The following is a 7,895-nucleotide window of genomic DNA, read 5'->3' as shown; positions in this document are numbered from 1 at the left end:
ACAGACTCAGAGGAAATTCAAAAAATCATCAGATCTTACTATAAAAGCCTATATTCAACAAAACTTGAAAATCTGCAGGAAATGGACAATTTCCAAGACAGATACCACGGTACCGAAGTTAAATCAGGAACAGATAAACCAGTTAAACAACCCCATAACTCCTAAGGAAATAGAAGCAGCCATTAAAGGTCTCCCAACCAAAAAGAGCCCAGATCCAGATGGGTTTAGTGCAGAATTCTATCAGACCTTCATAGAAGACATCATACCAATACTATTCAAACTATTTCACAAAATTGAAACAGATGGAGCACTACCGAATTCCTTCTATGAAGCTACAATTACTCTTATACCTAAACCACACAAAGACCCAACAAAGAAAGAGAACTTCAGACCAATTTCCCTTATGAATATCGACGCAAAAATACTCAATAAAATTCTGGCAAACTGAATCCAAGAGCACATCAAAACAATCATCCACTATGATCAAGTAGGCTTCATCCCAGGCATGTAGGGATTGTTTAATATATGGAAAACCATCAGTGTGATCCATTATATAAACAAACTGAAAGAACAAAACCACATGATCATTTCATTAGATGCCGAGAAAGCATTTGACAAAATTCAAAACCCCTTCATGATAAAAGTTCTGGAAAGAATAGGAATTCAAGGCCCTTACCTAAACATAGTAAAAGCCATATACAGCAAACCAGTTGCTAACATTAAAATAAATGGAGAGAAATTTAAAGCAATCCCACTAAAATCAGGGACTAAACAAGGCTGCCCACTCTCTCCCTACTTATTCAATATAGTTCTTGAAGTTCTAGCCAGAGCAATCAGACAACAAAAGGAAATCAAGGGGATACAGATTGGAAAAGAAGAAGTCAAAATATCACTATTTGCTGATGATATGATAGTATATTTAAGTGATCCCAAAAGTTCCACCAGAGAACTACTTTTTTTTTTTTTCGGAGCTGGGGACCGAACCCAGGGCCTTTTGCTTGCTAGGCAAACGCTCTACCACTGAGCTAAATTCCCAACCACCAGAGAACTACTAAAGCTGATAAACAACTTCAGCAATGTGGATGGGTATAAAATTAACTCAAATAAATCAGTAGCCTTCCTCTACACAAAAGAGAAACAAGCCGAGAAAGAAATTAGAGAAATGACACCCTTCATAATAGACCCAAACAATATAAAGTACCTCGGTGTGACTTTAACCAAGCAAGTAAAAGATCTGTACAATAAGAACTTCAAGACTCTGAAGAAAGAAATTGAAGAAGACCTCAGAAGATGGAAAGATCTCTCATGCTCATGGATTGGCAGGATTAATATAGTAAAAATGGCCATTATACCAAAAGCGATCTACAGATTCAATGCAATCCCCATCAAAATACCAATCCAATTCTTCAAAGTGTTAGACAGAACAATTTGCAAATTCATGTGGAATAACAAAAAGCCCAGGATAACTAAAATTATCCTCAACAATAAAAGGACTTCAGGGGGAATCACTATCCCTGAATTCAAACAGTACTACAGAGCAATAGTGATAAAAACTGCATGGCATTGGTACAGAGACAGACAGATAGACCAGTGGAACAGAATTGAAGACCCAGAAATGAACCACACACGTATGGGCACTTGATTTTTGACAAAGTAGCCAAAACCATCCAATGGAAAAAAGATAGCATTTTCAGAAAAATGGTGCTGGTTTAACTGGAGGTCAACATGTAGAAGAATGCAAATTGATCCATGCTTATCACCCTGTACAAAGCTTAAGTCCAAGGGGATCAAGGACCTCCGCATCAAACCAGATACACTCAAACTAATAGAAGAAAAGGTAGGGTAGCATCTCGAACACATGAACACTGGAGAAAATTTCCTGAACAAAACACTAGTGGCCTATGCTATAAAATCAAGAATCAACAAATGGGATCTCATAAAACTGCAAAGCTTCTGTAAGGCAAAGGACACTGTGGTTAGGACAAAACGGCAACCAACAGATTTGGAAAAGATCTTTACCAATCCTACAACAGACAGAGGTCTTATATCCAAAATATACAAAGAACTCAAGAAGTTAGACTGCAGGGAGACAAATAACCCTATTAAAAGTGGGGTTCAAAACTAAACAAAGAATTCACAGCTGAGGAATGCTGAATGGCTGAGAAACACCTAAAGAAATGTTCAACATCTTTAGTCATAAGGGAAATGCAAATCAAAACAACCCTGAGATTTCACCTCACACCAGTGAGAATGGCTAAGATCAAAAACTCAGGTGACAACAAATGCTGGCAAGGATGTGGAGAAAGAGGAACACTCCTCCCTTGTTGGTAGGATTGCAGACTGGTACAACCATTCTGGAAATCAGTCTGGAGGTTCCTCAGAAAAGTGGACATTGAACCACCTGAGGATCCAGCTATACCTCTCTTGGGCATATACCCAAAAGATGCCCCAACATATAAAAAAGACACATGCTCCACTATGTTCATAGCAGCCTTATTTATAATAGCCCGAAGCTGGAAAGAACCCAGATGCCCTTCAACAGAGGAATGGATACAGAAAATGTGGTACATCTACACAATGGAATATTACTCAGCTTTCAAAAACAATGCCTTTATGAAATTCATAGACAAATGGTTGGAAATGGAAAATATCATCCTGAGTGAGGTCACCCAATCACAGAAAAACACACATTGTATTCTCTTACTGATAAGTGGCTATTAGCCCAAATGCTTGAATTACCCTAGATGCATAGAACACAATGAAACTCAAGACGGATGATCAAAATGTGAATGCTTCACTCCTCCTTTAAAAGTTGGAACAAGAATTCCCTTGGCAGGGAATAGAGAGGCAAAGATTAAAATAGAGGCAGAAGGAACACCCATTCAGAGCCTGCCCCACATGTAGTCCATACATATACAGCCACCCAATTAGACAAGATGGATGAAGCAAAGAGGTGCAGGCTGACAGGAGCCGGATGTAGATCTCTCCTGAGAGACACAGCCAGAATACATTAAGTACAGAGGCAAATGTCAGCAGCAAACCACTGAACTAAGAATAGGACCCCCGTTGAAAGAATCAGAGAAAGAACTGGAAGAGCTTGAAGGGGCTCGAGACCCCTTGTGAACAACAATGCCAACCAACCAGAGCTTCCAGGGACTAAGCCACTACCTAAAACTATACATGGACTGACCCTGGACTCTGACCTCATAGGTAGCACTAAATATCCTATTAAGATCACCAGTGGAAGGGGAAACCCTTGGTCCTGCTAAGACTGAACCCCCAGTGAACTTGATTGTTGGGGGGAGGGTGGTAATGGGGGAAGGATGGGGAGGGGAACACCCATAAGGAAGGGGAGGGGGAGGGATTAGGGGGATATTTGCCCAGAAACCGGGAAAGGGAATAACATTTGAAATGTAAATAAGAAATACTCAAGTTAATAAAAAAATAAAAAAATGTCATGATTGTTGGGGGAGGATGGTAATGGGGGGCAGATGGGGAGCGGAACACTTATATAGAAGTGGAGGGCAGGAGTTAGGGGGCTGATGCACAGGAAACCGGGAAAGGGAATAACATTTTAAATGTAAATAAGGAATACTCAATTTAATAAAAATGGAAGGGAAGTCTCATGTAGAGCTATGTCTCAATTTTTTCTCTATGTCTTCTTTCATTTCCCCTCCACTAACATGGCATTTCCTACCCCAATACATGTTGTGAGCATTTGGCTGGACAGCAGCGGTGGGGTTTCATTTTATACTTTTTAATTTTAGACTCTGTACTCCTTATTTAGTCTAAAAAATTATTATCTTAGGCAAATTCACACCAAAACACCAGACACTTATTTGTAGTCATTTTTTGCTTGTGTATATGAATGTGGTAAGACTGTGTGTGTGTGTGTGTGTGTGTGTGTGTGTGTGTGTGTGTGTGTGTGTACTTGTGAGTACACATGCACTTGAGCACTTTATGTGTATGTTTGTCTGTGAAGGCTAGTAGTTAATAGCAGACATCTCCATCTTGCTTCGCCTTATGGACTAAGGCAGGTTCTCTTGCTTAAACCAAGAGTTCATCAGTTTGTGGCAGAGATTCTGTTTCTTTGTCTACAGTGTTTTAGGATTACAGATAGTTCACTATATATGCCCTGAAATTTGCTTTAAATCTATATCTACCTTATTTTGCATAAATTCTTTTTAAATCATTGCAGAATAATACTAATAAATAGGTATTCTTATTATAAAGCAGTTTGCTTCTAGTTTTATCTGAAATTCAACACAAAAATAAATAGGTATATTAACCAGAGATTCTTAATCCCTTAAGATCAGCAACATTCACATTTGGATTTGAACCATGTATTGTTGCAAAATAGACTCTCCTGAATAAGTTATGAAAGAATATGGCTACTCAAAACTAAAAGAAAATTATTTGGCATTAAAAAATCCCTCAAAAAATGGTCATTGAAAGATTGTGATACAAACAACCATGATGTCTGAAAACATGTAAATTACATTTGTAGTTATTTCATACAAATGATTGAATCAAATGATAGAGATGTTTTATTAAAATGTATCAACTACTAAATGTCTGTAGGGAGCATAAATACTAAAGAAACACAAGACAATGAATTATTCTGGCTTTTAAAAGGTAGAAAAATATGATATGGTGTAATAATTCTTGAATCTGAAGTTTAGTTATGTAGAATTATAAATTAGCTTACCATCATATACTTTAATTTTAATCAGTTTAAAATTAAAAAAATACTTTTCTATGGGTTTTGCAACAAAATAATAAAAAATATAAAGAATTGCCATAATCTTTTATGCTTTATAGAAAAGTGATATTGCCTAAATGTACATCTAGATTCACACTTTTATTTTGTCAATTACGCTTAATTTGTGTTTTGGAAGTGTTTGAAATCTCTGGGCTAATAGCTGATATTAATTTAAGTACTAGAAAAATGTATTACTAGACATTTTAACTCAAAGAATGTACTTCAATTTGTTATTCATTGAGCATCAAAGACTATTTCCTATGATATATCCTTATCTTCCGTATATCATTAACTCTAAATATCAAGATGTTTTCAAGGGCTAGTTTTGCTGACTTCCAATGGTTAACTGAGCATAATCATATATACTGATTTATATTACTACATATTATTAAATTTTTATTTTTTTTTAAAAAATTAATTATTTTTTGTTTTATTTATTTGGACCAAGTCTTACTAAGAAGCCCAGACAGGCCTTGACCTCTCAAAGCACCTGCTTCCTGAATTCTTTTATTTTCATATTACTGCTATGATATAATTGAAGAAGTATTCTTGTGGTTTAATTGGGGCATCATTTGGGTATATTTCCAGAAATGTTATAGCTGTGCCTTGAAATAGAACTATTCTCAGTTTTTTGTGAAACTGCCAAATTGATCTCCAAAGTGGTTGTCCAAGTTTGCGCTATGAGCAGCAATGAAGGAGCATTCTCCTTGCTGCACATTCTTGCAGCCTGTGTTATCCCTGGAGGTTTTGTTCTTAGCCATTCAGATGTCTCGAAGGTAGAATTTCAGAGTCATTTTGATTTGCATTTCCATGATGCCTAAGGGCATTTAAAATTTCTTTCAGTGTCTCCACAGTCATTAGATGTTCTCTGTTTAGCTGTTTATTTCATTTTAATAGGGTTATTTAGTCTCTTGGTGTTCAATTTCTTGAATTCTTTTTATATTTTGGATATTAATCTTCTGTTAGATGTAGGGTTGGTGAAGATAATTTCCCAATTTGTGGCTGCCATTTTCTCCTACTTTTCACAAGATTCCATATATTGACTGTTGATCTTAGTGCCTGAGCTATTGGTGTTCTCTTGAAGAATTTGTTGTTTGTGCCAATCTTTTCAAGGAAGTTCCCCACTTTCTTTTCTATCAGATTTAGTGTGTCTGGTTTTATGTTGAGGTCTTTTATCAATTGGGACGATTCTTATGCAGGGTGTCAAATACGGGTCTATTTGCATACTTTCATGTGCAAACGTTCAGTCTTTAATTCAATTCCATTGATCAACCTGTCATTTCTTATGCCAAAACCATGTCATTTTTATTACTATAGCATTGTAGTACAGCTTGAAATCAGGGATGATTATACTTCCAGAAGTAAAGTTATTGTACAGGATTTGTAGCTGTCCTAAGTTTTTTGTTTTTCTGTATGAAGTTGAGTATTACTTTTTCAAGATAGGAAATGAATTTTATTGGAATTTTGATGGGAATTGCATTGAATCTGCACATTGCTTTGGATAAAATGGCCATTTTTACTATATTTATCATACAGATAGATGAGCATTAGGAGATCTTTCCATCTCTGATATCTTCCTCAATTCTTTCAGAAAAAATGAAGTTCTTTTCCTACTGGTCTTCACTTGCTTAGTGAAAGGCACAGCATAATATATTATATTATTTTAAGCTATTATACAAATTGACCTTCCCCTAATTTCTTTCTCAGGCCATCTATTCGTTGATTTTAGTTAATTTTGAATGACCCACTTTGATGAAGGAGTTTATCAGTTGTAGGAGTTCCCTGGGTAGAGTGTTGGGGGTAATTTATGCATTCTATCATTTCATCTGTGAATAACTATACTTTGACTTCTTCCTTTCCAATTTGTATCACCTTGATCACTTTTATTTGTCTTATTGCTCTACCTAGGACTTCAATAACTTTGTTGAATACGAAAGTAGATAGTGGGCAGGCTTGTCATGACCCTGATGTCCATGGAATTGCTTTAAGTTTCTCTCCATTTAATTTGATGGTGTCTGTTGGCTTGCAGTATATTTCCTTTATAATGTTCATGTATGGACCTTGTATCTCTGATATTCCCAAAGCTTTTAACATGAAAGAAAGTTTGTTGGATTTTGTAAAAGGCTTTTATCAACATCTAATGTGATAAATGTGACTTTTTTCTTTCAGTTTATCTGGTGGATTACAGTTGTAGATTTTCATGTATTGAACCATTCCTACATCCTTGAGATAAATTGTACTGAATCATGGTAAATGGTATTTTGATGTATTTTTGGATTCATTCTGCAAGTATTTTATTGAGTATTTTATTGAGTATTTTTGTATCAATATTCATAAAACAAATTGGTCTGAAATTCTTTTTCTTTTCCTTTTTTGAGTGTTTGTGTGGGTGACTGTGGCTTCATAGAGTGAGTTTGGCATTGTTCCTTCTGTTTTTGTTTAGTGAAATAGTTTGAGGAGTATTGGTATTAGCTCTTCTTTGATGGTCTTGTAGAATTCTCAACTAAAATCATTTGGTGCTGGGCTTTTTTTTTTTTTAATTGGGAGACTTTTAATGAATGCTTCTATCTTCTTAGGGATTATAGGACTATTTAAACAATTGATCTTTATTTAAATTTTGTAAGTAGCAACTGTCTGGAAAATCATCCATATATTATTTAGATTTTCAAATTTTGAAGAGTATAGGATTTTGAAGTAAGACTAAATGATTTTTTGGATTTCCTCAGTGTCTGTTTTTACATCTTCCTTTTCATTTCTCTTTTTGTTGATTTGGGTACTGTCTTTCTAACATTTAGTTAAGTTTGTGTATCTTGTTAATTTTCTCAGCAAACCAGTTTTTTTGTTTTGTTGATTCTTTGAATTGTTCTTTATTTCCCATTTATTGATTTCAGCCCTGAGTTTGATTATTTCCTACTGTCTACTCCATTTGGGTGTTTGCTTCTTTTTGTTCTAGAGCTTTAGGTGTGCTTTGAAGTTGTTTGTATGAGATTGTTTCAATTTCTTCATGAAGGAACTTAATGCTAAGATATTCCCTCTTATAACTGCTTTTATAATTTCTCAATAGTACAGGTAGGTTATGACATTATTATTATTTTTTTATTAACTTGAGTATTTCTTATATACATTTCGAGTA

The 7,895-nt window shown here is 35.3% G+C and overlaps 1 non-coding gene across 1 annotated transcript; it reads right to left on the bottom strand.

Annotated features, from left to right (window-relative positions):
• Positions 1-963: 963 nt before the first annotated feature.
• On the bottom strand, positions 964-1,045 carry Trnaa-agc56 (transfer RNA alanine (anticodon AGC) 56). The gene has a single exon. It is a non-coding gene; the product is annotated as a tRNA-Ala (tRNA).
• Positions 1,046-7,895: the final 6,850 nt, after the last annotated feature.

The sequence above is a fragment of the Rattus norvegicus genome, chromosome X (assembly GCF_036323735.1).
Source record: "Rattus norvegicus strain BN/NHsdMcwi chromosome X, GRCr8, whole genome shotgun sequence".
Taxonomy (NCBI): domain Eukaryota; kingdom Metazoa; phylum Chordata; class Mammalia; order Rodentia; family Muridae; genus Rattus; species Rattus norvegicus.
Note: the sequence above shows the minus strand (reverse complement) of the source record. Positions and strands in the feature narration are given on the sequence as shown.